Raw genomic sequence first — 14241 nt, 5'->3', positions numbered from 1 at the left:
TCAGGCTGGGAATCCTCGGTAAAGAAAAAACCAGTATCAGTTTCGTTTCTGATCTGTCTTTCGTAGTAATAACCAATCACTGGTCTCTGCGTCATACTGACCACAGCCAATGACTGCCCTCTACCTAAGCACCGCCTCTGGCAGCCATCTTCAGATTTGGAAGCACGTGAAGTGGCAGTATGACCAAGTGAAGAGCCGCAGAGGGGTAGGCGGGAGGGTTCGCATGTGAATCCATGCCAGACCCATGCTGGAGAACAACAGTTACAGGTAAGTAACTTGTTCCTTCTCCAGCATGGGGTCTGGCATGGATTCACATGCTCATGAATAAAGAATACATAGCAGTACACACATGCACAACCACGGGAGGTGGCAAAGGCTCAACATTAAGCATCACATAAACTCAACATTAAGCATCTTACCTCCTCACCAGGCTCACCTCAGGCGAACATGTTGCGCAGCACTGCTTGGCCGACCCTGGACTCCTCCCTGGAATCCCGGTCGACGCAGTAGAATTTCGTGAAGGTGTGCGTCGACCTCCACGTAGCAGCCCTGCATATGTCCAGCAGGGGCACACCAGATAGGAACGCCGTGGTAGCTGCGATCGCTCTGGTGGAATGGGCTCTCGGACGGCCAGGCAGCGGTCGGTTTGCCAACCGGTGACAGCACATGATACAGCCGGAGAGCCATCTGGAGATGGAAGCCTTCGAGAGAGCCTTCCCCTGATTGACAGGTCCAAAGTTCACAAAGAGTTGTGACGTCTTCCGAAAACCCTTCGTGCGGTCCACGTAGAACTTCAGCGCTCTAGCTACATCCAGCGAGTGCAAAGTCCTCTCAGCCGGCGACGAAGGCGACGGGAAAAACACAGGTAACACCAAGGGTTCGTTGAGATGGAAGTCCGACGGTACCTTGGGCATGAAGGAGGGGTGCGTCCTGAGCACTACCCTCGTGTCGTGGAAAGTCAAGTACGGGGCCTTGCATGAAAGGGCCTGGATCTCTCCCACTCGTCGTGCGGAGGTGATGGCCACAAGAAAAGCTGTTTTCCACGATAGAAACTTCAACGGGGCCGAGTGCAGAGGCTCGAACGGAGGTCCCATGAGCTTGGTCAGCACCACGTTGAGCTCCCACGCCGGGGCCGGAGCCTTCACCGGCGGGAACGATCTGAACAGTCCCTTCATGAACTCTTTCACCAGACGATGAGACCACAAGGACGTCCGGCCCGTGGTTCTGGTGTATCGGGAGATCGCAGCAAGATGAATCTTGATGGACGCGTGTGCCAGACCAGCTTTGGCCAGCGTCAGCAGGTACGGCAGTACTTGGGGAGCCGTAATCCGTAGAGGGTTAATCTTCTGTGCGTGGCACCAGACAGAGAACCTCTTCCATTTGTGTCCGTAGCATTTAAGAGTCGAGGACGCCCTGGCCTTTGCAAGAACCTCTCTGCAATCGGCCGGTATGTCGTATCCTCCAAACTCTAGCGCTGCAGGAGCCAGGCCTGCAAGTTCAGCGACTTCGGGTCGTGGTGGAGGATGGCGCCTCCTTCCCTGGAGAGTAGATCCGCGTCCGCCGGCAGCTTGATCGGCGGGGACGCTGACAAGTCCAGAAGGTCCGGGAACCATATCTGCCTCGGCCACGCAGGTGCGATGAGGATCATCCTGCACCGTGACCTCTTGAGCTGGTTGATGAGCCGGATTAGCAGAGGCAAGGGAGGGAACGCGTAGAGGAACAGGCCCTCCCAGGGGAACGAGAAAGCATCGCCCATGCTCCTCGTCTGGGGAAACCTGCTGGCGAACCTCCGGCACTTGGTGTTCGTCGCCGTCGCGAACAGGTCGATCTGGGGTGTGCCCCACCGTCGGAAGAGGCGATCCACCAGATCCTGCCGTAGCTCCCACTCGTGGCACGAGCGCAGCTCCCTGCTGAGTGAGTCGGCGATGGTGTTTTTTATCCCTGCCAGATGAAACGGCACCAGAAAAATCCCTTGGGCGACGGCCCAATGCCACAGGTCCTGCGCCTCCTTGGACAGCGCCGGGGACCTGGTTCCGCCCTGTTTCCTGATGTAAAACATGGTGGTGGTGTTGTCGGTGAAGATCCTCACCACCTTGCCCTTGAGGGACGGAAGGAAGGACCTGAGGGCCCAAAACACTGCACGGAGCTCCAGGACGTTGATATGTAGGGACTTCTCCGTCGGGAGCCAGAGTCCCCTTGCGTGCAGATTTTCGGTGTGCGCTCCCCACCCTTCCAGGGAGGCATCCGTGGTCACAGTCTCCTGGTGGGCTGGGGTCTGGAAGTCCATGCCCGCCGTCAGATGCGCGCGGGTGCCCCACCACCGTATCGCTCGTCGGAAACTCTCGTCGAGCTTGATCCTTTCCTCGAAGCTGCCCGTCGTCTGGATCCAGCGCGCATCCAGGAATTCTTGCAACGGGCGCATCCGGAGCCTGCACATGGGAATGAGGTAGATGCAGGAAGACATCATCCCGAGGAGGGACTTGATGGACCTCACTTTGGCCGCGTCGGCCACCAACATCCGTTGCACCTTGCCCAAGATGGTCCTGGTCCTCTCCTCCGACGGGGAGGCCAGAAGGGACACTGTGTCGAGCCTCGCTCCCAGAAACAGTGCGACTTGCGCGGGCACCAGGTGGGATTTGGCGTAGTTCACGGAGAATCCCAGGTCCGTGAGGAGTTGGACGGTCCTTGCCGTGTGGACCACGGCGAGCTCCCTCGTCTTGGCGCGGATGAGCCAGTCGTCCAGGTAGGGGTAGACGTGAATCCCCTCGCGGCGCAGCTGCGCCGCCACCGGTGCAAGGCACTTGGTGAATACCCTGGGTGCCGACCGTAGTCCGAAGGGAAGGGCTTTGAACTGGTAATGACGCCCTTGGACCACGAATCTGAGGAATTTGCGGTGCCCCTTTAGGATGGGAATGTGGAAGTAGGCATCCTCCAAATCCAACGACGATAGGAAGTCTCCTTCCTCCAGCTGACCCAGGACGTGCTGGAGGGTGACCATCCGGAACTTCTGCGCCTTGATGAACTTGTTCAGACGTCGCAGGTCTAGGATGGGGCGCCATCCTCCCGTCTTCTTCTTCACGAGGAAGTATCTCGAGTAGACTCCGGAGCCCCGAAGCCTCTTTGGGACGAGTTCGATGGCGCCCTTTCTGAGCATCGCCTTTACCTCCAGGAGAAGTTGAGGGACGTGAAGTTCTTTCCTGGCCACGGGGGGGACGCGCGGGCACCTTCTTTGAAACTCGAGCGCGTGGCCCCGGGCCAGGGCGTCCAGCACCCAACGGTCGGTGGAGATGGACTCCCACACGCTGACGAAGCCCGCCAGCCGGCCTCCCACCGGGGTGCTTCGGTGGGGGCCCGACCCCACGGCCGGTTCAATCCTGCTTGGACGCGGCCTTGACGCCTTGACCTCCTTGGCGACGACGGCGGGGTCCGCTAGACTTGCCTCGTCCTCTGTAGGCCTCTTGCGACGACGAGCGGGCCGCTTGACGGTAGGAAGCGAAACCGCCGCCGGAACCTTTGGAGGCGCCCTTGCCTCCGCCGCTCCGAAAGGGCGTCCGTCGTTGCAGGACTCCAAGGGCCCGGGCCTTCTCTGTATCCGCCTTGATGGCCTGAAGGGAATCGTCCACTGTCTTCCCAAACAGGTTGTTCCCGTCGAAGGGCATGTCCAGGACTCTGGTCTGGACGTCCTGCCGGAAGTCCGTAGCTTTGAGCCATCCACGACGTCGAAGGCAAACGCCGTTGCCCAGCTGGCGGAACCCAGTGTCGGCGATGTCCGTCGCCACGGTGATGGCGTGGTCCGAGGCCACCTCACCTTCCTGCAGGATCTCAAGGGCCTCCGCCCTCTTGTCGTCCGGCAGAAAATCCAGCAGGGGAGCCATCTTGTACCAGAGCTCCCTGTCGTAGCGGGCCACGATAGCCAAGGCGTTGGCCGCTTTAATCGTCGTCGCTGCCGACGAGATGACTCTACGCCCCATAGTATCCAATTTCTTTCCCTCGCCGTCCGGCGGGGAAGTCGATGTGGAGGCCGCACCCCCCCCCGCTTTCTTCCTGGCTGCCGCGGAGACGACGGAGTCCGGGGTAGGCTGCGCCCGGAGGCATAGGGGGGCCGTGTCCGGGACCCGGTACTTTTTCTCGTACCGGTCTCTTCTAGCTGGCGTCGTGGAAGGGTTCTTGAGGAGGGAAAGGCCCTCATCCCAAATGTCGTCCAACAGAGGCACTGCGAGGACCGTCTTCCTCTTGGCCTCGCGCCGCTGATAAAGGAAGCCTTCCTTTTTCTTCTCCTCAGGGCAGAGTTGGAAAAGCTCGGAAGCCCTGGAGATCATGGAGTGGAAAGATCCGATCTCGTCGGGCGGAGAGGCCCTGGTGGGAGGCGACGACGGAAAATCCTCGTCGTATGCCTCGTCGTCCGTACCCGTCGCTGCCGTGTCAGTCCCCGTATCATCCCCTCGGGTGGACGGGGAGGAGGGCTGGAAGGGGCGCGACGGTTGAAAAGGAGGTGGTGGATGGATCCTTCTTTTCTTGGTAGGGGGAACACCAGAAGGTCCCGGTTCTGGATCCCCCGACGGGAGAGGTTCCTCCGTCGGTAACGGTAGCCTCGTCCTTATCTCGGAGCATAAGGACTGTATGGCCAACAAAATGGCCGCCGAGTTGTCTTGCGGCGCTGGCAGAGGGGAATCCGACGGGCGAGCAGGGGCCCCGTCGGTATCCTCGACGATGTCGTCGTCGTCACCTGCGTCGGGGTCCATTCCGACGGGCTGGCCTTCTTCCACGCCTAGGCCGTGGCTTAAGACCTCGATCAGCTCCTCTTCTGAGGTTGAGGCCGACTCTACGACGACGCCCTGCCCCCCCTTCTTCTTCCCCACGGGGGGTTTCACGAGGGTCCTATCGATGGGCACAAAGGAAGACTCCCTCCGAGGAGGCAGGGAGATTCTGGGCCCTGAGGTCGCCACCACTGGCGCAGCCACCACAGGCTGAGCCAGGGCCGCCGCGACCGTTTCGATAGAGGGCTTGGTCGGATGGATCAAGGCCTTCACCACCTTAGGTGCGCTCACCGCCTTATCCTTGAGGGAGGGGGCACTGCCACGCTCCTCCTCTGCCTTAGAGCTCGACCGGGGCCTCTCCAGGAGCTTCGCCGGGTGCTCGGCCTTCCTCTTACCCGACCCAGAGCGTTGGCTCGTGGTTGATGGTGCCGGGGAGGGTGCGCCCTGCCTGGCGCCCGTAGAGCCCGACCGTTCGGCGCTCCCGGTGCCAGCGGACTCGCGGTGCTTGGCCTTATGTTGGGCCCCCGTCGCCGGGGCGCCCTCAAAGGTCTTAGAAGACCGCTCGGATTTCTTCTTCTTCTCGCCAGAAGGGCTCTTACCCTCCAGCCAGTTGGCGAGACGTTGATGGCGGTCCTTCATGGTCCGTTCCGACATGTTGCCGCAAAACGCACAGTCCTTCTCCACGTGCGTCTTGTCCTCATGAAGGCAGTAAAGGCAGAAAGAGTGTTCGTCCTCCTTGAAGACGTTCTGCAGCTGGCATCCAGGGCAGACCCTGAACAGCTTTCCGGGCGTCGAGCTTCCCTTCTCCTGGGCCATCTCCGAGACCGGGCCTGAGAAGCTTTTGGAGTCCTCCGAAGTGTAGCTCGACGAAATCTTCACCCTTGAGGGGCACAGATGAATCCGACACGGGTCCCCGTTGATCGGATGTAGAATCGGTGGAGCTTGAGGCTCTTTTGACCGAAAGAATCGAAGTTTTTTGTAAAAAGCGCGAAAAAATAGCACTAACGCTCGAGAGCAATAGCACGAGGATCCCAACACATGAACGTGCGGTAAAAATCTGAAGATGGCTGCCAGAGGCGGTGCTTAGGTAGAGGGCAGTCATTGGCTGTGGTCAGTATGACGCAGAGACCAGTGATTGGTTATTACTACGAAAGACAGATCAGAAACGAAACTGATACTGGTTTTTTCTTTACCGAGGATTCCCAGCCTGACGACGGGGAATATTCATGAGCATGTGAATCCATGCCAGACCCCATGCTGGAGAAAGAATGGAAACATCACTCTGACGCAGCCACGCAGCGGCGGAGCATCAACACGCCCATTGCTAGATGCAAAGGCCCAGAGAAACATCAAGCCGCACCACCCAGGACCACCGCACAATGCACACCAGTGGCCACTTCAGACATCGGAGTGTGGATTGTGAATGCCAATAATCCCACTGTTAAAGCGGAGTGGATGTGTGCAGTGTATACCCACATTATATTTTTCATGTTATATGATATTAGTTGGTTCTGCTATGGCTAATTATCTATTAATTGCTGTTGGAAAACAGATTAAAAGTTTGTATTTCTTATCTTTAAATGTTTCTTTTTGCATTTGGATGCATTTCTTGCACTTTTATGCGAATAACTACTTTCCATAATAAAGGATTGTTTTGTTGTTGATGAAATACCCTCTAAAAGAGATCATTACGTATTAGAATGAAGTGGCATGAACTGGAGCTGGACTACCAGCGATGGTTACTAGGTGGCGCTGTGGCATGCATGACTTGGCCCAAATGGACTATTCTACTTTCACATTTCAGGTGAAAGGGAAAGCCTTTTTAAACCCACCGCATCGTTTCTGGTGTTTGAGAATCAAAGACAAAATAAGCGGATGCCAGCATCTTTAAACGTTGCAGGAAATGGAATACATTCATCATCCAAACAGAGGAAGAAGGTAACGGATATTAGGAGTGCATATTGCGCTGCCAGTCACAGCCTGAACCTGGACATGTCGCTGCTGACACGGCGCCCCCAGCTGTAACGGGATCAGTGTAATGCTAAATTAAGTCTTAAGCTCCATCAGGCAGATACCACCAAGTGGTCTGTCACGGCAAGCGCGATTCGGGAAACATAAGCGCTTTAAAAATCCAAGATCTTGCAAGCATTTGCGCCTTTGTCTTCGCTACAGAAGTTCTCATTAAGACCGCAAACTACAGCTCTTGTGTCAACAAATGTAGACAACACATGACTCGCTACACAGTCTTTCGTCCTTTACCATCAAACGCTGCCAGAGCTATCCTCCGGCTTTATTCTGTTATCACGCCTCCACATTCGTACCCTGCTGTAGCCCCGTCACTGTCAATTGAATGGACTTGTTAAGCCTAAAAGGGCAAGAGCCAACAAGCACCTTCCCTCACGTGAACTGCGCGTAAAGGCCGGATGGGCTTTACACGCGCCTGCGCAAACGTGTGCTCGTCTCATTAAATGGAATGTGTACTGCACGCAAGGGCGCCTGTTAGGCACGTGTGCACTGAGCAGCATCAATAATTGCGTTGCTTTCTTCTTAGATTTATTCAAGCATGCACATCCACGGTCAGTGTGAGAAGAGGTCACATGAACATGGTAAAAATGATCAAGAGAGGCCTGCCCAGATATTCACACTTACGGCACAGTTATGGTGCTCTTGCCATCACCACAGGAAATTCAGTACACCAGTTACAAATTATAACTACCAGAGACAGCAAAGTGCTTTTTAGGGCATTGGCCTATATAGGTCAAGTGAAAAAAAACAACAAGGGTATTTCTTTACCAAGGAAAACTATTAGACACTATTAGCTTGTTTGGTTGTTAGTAGTCAACAGAGCTGGCACGAGGGGGGGTGGGGGGGGAGGGGGCAGCCGGGTGACCGCCCGGGGCGCCACTCCACTCAGGGCGCCATTAGCCCCGCCACACCAGCTCGGGGAGTCTTTCGAGCTGGCGTAGTTGGAGATGGCGTGGCAGGCGGCCTTTTGCCGTCAAATGCGCCCCTCTGCCGCGGGCGCCCTGAATGACAAAAGGTGGCATTAGCCCCACACCACGCCAGCTCGGGGGAGTCTTTCAAAGGCTCAGCCGAGCTGGCGTGGTGTCAGAAGGCGTGGCAGGTGCCTCATTGTCATTGAATGCACTGGCGGCAGCGGCGGGCTCATTCAATTAAAAAGGGGATGCTGATGAAACCTACTAATATCATTACCTGCTCGCCGGAGCAAGGAGGGTAAAAAAATAAAAGTGGCCCATCCTGGCCCCACCCCTGTTAACCAGGGGTGCGCAGGGGGGCCGCCAATTTGCACAGGGCGGTGCTGCCCTTGAGGCCGGCCCTGTTAGTCAAGATGATAAAGTATTCTCATTTTGACTAACCACCCTGAAAAATGACCTTTTTCCTGCTACCCTACTTTTCTTACGACTTGGAATTTTTTTTTGTTTTTAGAAATGGGGCATGCCACCCCATTCAACCCTGATTTTATATTTAATAAGCCATGTTCTTCCTCCTTTTCGAAGTTTTTAACTTCCATTCCCTGACACTCAATTTGTCTATAGCAGTCGTTCTAAGTATTCAAGAAATGGTCATTAAAGGTCATTAGGGATTACCCTTTTTTTGTATCAAACTGACTCAAAACTATCAGTTCAGTGGATTTAAAAACACCAGCACGTTAGTAGATACATCTAGTAGAACCCATGAGGAACAGTTTCATCGAAATGTCCACTTATGAGGTACATTGACATATATGACGTATGCTGGATCCGAAGTACTGGCCAAAGTACACTCTGACAGGCTTTTGGTGTGTAGAGACACGCTACATTGTTTCCTTTCTTCGTAGGAAGTTCTGACTTTAAAGAAAACAGACCGGCTGAAGAGGAGGAGCTATAGAAAATCGCCGGGGGCGCGAAGCACTGGCAAAAGTACAGTCTGCGACAGTCAGCAGCAGGCTGGGGCTGGTTGTGGCTACAAAGGAACAAAGCGTGAGACGTGTGTGTGCACATGAACATAAGGGAAAGAAATTCCACTCACTCCAACATACGCTTGTCTACAGAATTGTTTAAAAAAAACATGAAAACGGAAGGTGGGTCAGGTTGGAATGGTGGGGGCATAGTCAAAGGAGCCCTTCTGCCAACAGCACAAGCGGAGAGCCAGCAGGATGGGCATTGTGGTATGGGAGTCCCATGATCGGAACCTCCCTGTATGGTGTGAGCCCCTTCCGGCATACAAAGTCACAGTAGGCAGTGTATCTCATCCAGGCTCAACGCGTGCTCTGCTTGAGCCCATGTGATCTGCCCCTTTTATTGGCAGCCGCACGCGTCAGAGTTACATCAGTCCGCCACGTGCGCAACTTAAAGGGGACACCAATCTCCTCCCTTTTCTTAACAAATAACACTAACAATTAACCACCACCCAATCAAACGTGTGGTAAACAAACTTCAAACACCCCACCATCGCATGCACGTATTCGTCTCCACCTGCATAACTCAGGGGTCCAGCACATAGTCATTGAGGTGGGCAGGCCTCCCACTCCCAGTTCATTAAGGACACCGCCTGTCCCTTCCCAGCTCAAACTCTCATCACCTGTGCCCCCTCGACCACAGGGATTCTGGAGGCTGGCGCCCTGTGATGCTGGAAATGCATCGGAGGGACAGGGCCTCCGTATCATTATCCTTTACTGCTTTTTATCGTGTGTTCTGTCGTGTTTTCCACGCAGGAGTTCATGTGGGACTCCTGGCGGTGCAGCTCTCTTTTGGTTTGGTGAACAGACCCGTGGGATACCCTTATGGCACTCATGGGTGGGGGTACAACCCTGTGCCCCTAGTGTATGTTTTTGGGCACCTGTGGGTGGCCCGCAGAGCAGGGTAAGGGCCGGTGGCAGCTCCATGCGGAGTTTGACAGGTGTGCAGAGTATCCTCCATTTTGGGATACCCCGGCCCTGCCATTCGGATCTGTTGATTCCTGATGGAAAACAAGATGGCCCCGGTGGCCTCTTGCTTTCTATTACCCATTACCTTGTTTTCCCAAAGTCCTGGGAAGCCATGACTGGCTGTTGGGTGGAAATGCCATATATGGTGTTGTTGTGAAGGCCCGGCCAGACTAGCTGGAGCCTTCCCGGTGATGTATGTTGTGGGTACCTCCTGTGGGTGGGACCTGGGTGAATGGAGTGTGTGACGAATATGCATTCTGTGTTGTGGGCGTCTAGTATCTGGTGGTTGACACAATGACTGAGACAACCCTGCCCGAAACCGGTATGAATGCAGCTTGGAGTGTTGAATGGCTCGGTACTTGTCCCAATACACATAACTTGTTGTGAGTGTCTGGAGAGAAGTGAATGGCCTGAATACCTTGTGTGCCTGATTGGCTGCCTGCCTGCATGAATGCCCGTAGTCGTGATTGGATGCTTGAGTGTGACCTTGCGGAATGAATGGGAGATCAACAGTATATCTGGGGACCTCTCACTGCTAGGAATCGTGTTCAGAAGCTGAAGTCCACTACGACGAGTAACTGACGCTTGACCTTGAAGCCCTGCTGGACAAGAAGAATTGCTGTGGCTCTTCTTTACAATCTGAAAGCTGCTGTGCCTCCAAGGACTGACCCAGAGAGGACCTGGTAAGGCACCCTCTTCCCGAGCTACGAGGGAGCATCGTGCACCGCTGATCTTTGCCAACGCTCCCTAGTAGAAAGACCTTCGACAGGCTGCCGACCCGATACGGGGACTGCGGTGGAACTCCAAGGAGAAGCACTCGGACTGTTGTCCGCCACTGTCGACGACCGCTGTCGCCGACCGGAGCCGCCGTGCTCCTGTTTGCCTAAGAACTTCAATTGATCGTCGGACGCGCTCGTCTGTATCGTCACCCGCTTGTCTCCCGCTGGAGAAGGCCTGACCGTCGACGCGCCGAGGAGCATCCACCGGTGGGTTTCCTGCCACCTAAAGACCAAAGAGACGCCGACGGCTCGACGCCCTTGCTGGGCCACAGTTCTTCATCATCTCTTTGCGGTCCAGAACTATTGTCACCGAGGTGCCCCACACGCCTCTTCCTTGCAGGACGCCAACGCTCTGTCGTCGACGAGCACCGCTAGGAACGAAGCTGCCACTTCCCTGCCATAGTTCACCATGTTCACTGTCGGACGTTCGACGACCCGCGACTCCTGCCTTAAAGGGAGGGCACTCAAGAAGGGCCGTCGATTCCCCCGACACCGAACGCCAAGTTCCCCGACACCTCTCGATGATCCGTGGCTCCCGCCTGAAAGGGAGGCACTCAAGAAGGATTGGTCGACGCATCGTCGGAGAACTCTACTCCACCAGGTACATAGGGGTGGTAAAACCTTATAGGAAGAAGTGAGACTATTGAACATAGGGACTGGGCTTGTGCGATATGTCTTTATTTTACAGGTTGCCCAGGTTGGGGGGGGGGGGAGGGATCTCCACACAGAACTGTGCCTTGGGGTAGGGGTCAGCATTCTGCCTATTGTTTCAACCATCTTACGTTCCTGCCTATCTCTATTGCTGGTTTCCTCGTTATTAATCTGTGTGACATTTTAACCGTACAGTTGATGCACTGAGATTCGATAACATTAGTGGTACCACTTTACAATTGTATATACTTATCATTATTGACCTCCGAGTATAAAGTGTGTTATTGTGATCGTGTACATATCCTTGAATATTAATTATAAAGACTGTTTTCAGTAATAGTGTGTGGAGATTCCTTTGTGGGGGTTCGGGGACTACACTGTACTTAAGAACCAGCCTGCATCACCTCCTGAGAAGCTAGGCCTTGATTGCTCGACCACATACTAATAGAGAATCTTGGCTGGGGTCCTCTGTGCCTCTCCTCTACCATATAGAGAGTGGAAGTACAGACACCCCCCTACCAGTCTTTACACGCCCCACCACCTTCATCCAGCTCTTCGGCACAAGCTCTGCCCGGGTACACCCCCAGCCATGTGCCTTCTCCTACTCTCTTGAATAAACTGGCATTTCTGGTCACCGTAGCTGTTCCATCGGAGACCGTCACCATCGACCCCTTCACAGCGACCACGTCCATATGGCATGGTTCATATGTTAGTGACAATTTCCCCTGGGGACGCTGATTCTTTACAATGACCTCATCTCCTGGGGCCAACTGGTACGGCCGAAGTCCCTGTCTCATGTTCTCGCTCTCATTCCGGCACCTCCTCTCTTCTTCCACCTGGGCATCGTCAATAACAGCAGGCTCTCATTCATTTGCATCGGGCAGCAGGCCCCTCAGGCATCTCCTAAACATGGCCTCTCTGGGGGTCACCCCAGTCAAGCACTGTGGAGTTGCTCGATACACCCGAAGGAACTGGTATAGGGCTCTGCGAAGGCATTGACCTGTCCATGGGCGATTCAGAACACCTTGTTGAGCATTCTCATGAATCGCTCTGCCTCACCATTAGCACGTGGCCAGACTGGGGTGATTTTTCTGTGCCGAACCCCATACTCTTTCAGGAACTCAACAAAACTCTCACCTTGGAAGGGCAGTCCATTCTTCGAATACAAAGTCTGCGGGAGGCCATGGGTCACAAAGATTTTGTCAAATGCCACTACCGCGTCCTCAAATGCCACTGACTCCACAAACTCCACTTCTGGGTACCTAGACCACAGGTCCACCACCACCAGAAAGTGGACATCCAGACCCGTGGACCCAAAGTCTGTGTACACTACCTCCCATTGCTGTGTTCCTCAAGGCATTGACTCAATTGGGGGGGGGGGGCAGGGGGTCATTCTGCGACAGGGATGCTGCCTGGCACCATACACACAGGACACAACAAGCTCTTCCTCTCTTTCTCCAAGTCCGGGAACCAGACCTTTAGTCTTAGCCTGGCCTTCCTCTTTGCCATCCCCTGAAGAACATGGGGCGCAGCTCAATTACCTGCTGTACCATGTGAGCGGGCACCACCTCTTGTCTCCTCGCAGTAGCAACCCATAGTCAGTGAACGTTAACTCGTACCAGACCCTCCATAGCCGTTTTCCAGTGTCATCTGAGCCTCCTGGGTCCTTTTACCTAGTCCTTCCAGCACCAATTTCCACTCCCCTTTTTGCAGTGCGATCCGAAGGATCCTGAAACATTCATCCCTCTCGGGCGCCTCTTTGAGCTCCTATAGGGGCATCGAGTGTAGAGTCGTTGCCTCCACGACAAGCTGCATGTGCTATTTGGTCTCTTCAGTACTGGACAGGTCTCCCTTTTCGCAGAGGGCCTTGGGGTAGCACAACAAATAGTCTGCTGCATTGTTCACCCCTGGGCGGTATAACAGGGAGACCCTGTATTCGAGCAGTGCCAGCATCCATCGCTCAATCCTGGCAGGTAGTTTGGAGGATGATCCTGCCATCATCGGCAGCAGGGGCTTGTGATCCGTTAGGACCGTCACCGGCCTTCCCAGTATGTAGAGTTGGAAATGCCGGCACCCCCACAGTAAGGCTAAGGCCTCGTGCTCAATCTATGAAAATCTCTGCTCTGTGTCCATTAGAGCGCAATTGGCGTACGTTATGGGTCTTGCTTCCCCCTTGCGTCTGTCTGCAGGAGGACAGCTCCTAGGCCAACAGGCTACCGTCCACCACCACATCTGGAGAGTGGAAGGTCAAAAAATGCCATAGTGTACTCCTCCGTGAGGGCCCCTTAAACATCCTCAAAGACCGCCTGCTCGAGGGGGCCGCATTGCCAGGTGGACTCCTTCCCCAGACTCTGCAGGGTCTCCGACCTCGTGGCAAGTTTCTTGATACAACGACCACAGTAGGTGACCATACCCAGGAAACTACGAACCTCTGTTGCATTCTCTGTGGCCCTTGCTTCCATGATGTCATTGAGCTTGCAGGGATCCGGAGACACTCCCCATGCCCCTCTCCTTGAACAAGAATCCAAAGAACTCGATGCTCGTTCGGAGGAACTCGCACTTTTCTCAATGCAGCGTCAAACCCAGAACCTGAATGTGTTCCAGAGTTCGCACCAGCCGTGTCATATGCTCATATTTGGCGAAAACCAGGATATTGTCACTGATGTTTAGGATGCCTTCAGGGTCAGCCAGGGCTCTTTGTATTAAATTCGGAAAAACCTCAGTGGCCGACGACACACCGAAGCTGATCCACTTGTATCTATACAGCCCCCGGTGTGTTGTAAACATTGTGATGTAACAAGCCTCTGGATGCAGCACGACCTGGTGGTACCCCTCCTGTGTAAGTGCTCACGTCCATCGCAAAGAAACACGCCTTGATCGACGTGTTGCCATGCACTACCATCGATACAAAACGCCAGTGGGATGGATCTGTTGCCCCCGAATGTGAATATGCACACCTTCGGACGCTGCAGGGTTGGGGGTTCTCTCAGCGACTCAGTGTACCCTCGCCATGACAGTGACCGAGGCACTGGTGTCGATCAGCACCGGAATGGACGATCCATCCACCTGCACCGTGCATTTCGGCTGCCTTCTGGACCTCACCTTCTGGACACTCACACTCGAAAGA

At 54.7% G+C, this 14241-nt stretch overlaps 1 protein-coding gene across 4 annotated transcripts in view; it reads right to left on the bottom strand.

Moving 5' to 3' along the window:
* HYCC1 (hyccin PI4KA lipid kinase complex subunit 1) overlaps positions 1–14241 on the bottom strand; it is a 711655-nt gene that overhangs the window by 621980 nt on the left and 75434 nt on the right. The gene's annotated exons all lie outside the window — the stretch shown is intronic.

This window comes from Ambystoma mexicanum, chromosome 2q (assembly GCF_040938575.1).
Source record: "Ambystoma mexicanum isolate Mex_15411 chromosome 2q, UKY_AmexF1_1, whole genome shotgun sequence".
Taxonomy (NCBI): Eukaryota; Metazoa; Chordata; class Amphibia; order Caudata; family Ambystomatidae; genus Ambystoma; species Ambystoma mexicanum.
Note: the sequence above shows the minus strand (reverse complement) of the source record. Positions and strands in the feature narration are given on the sequence as shown.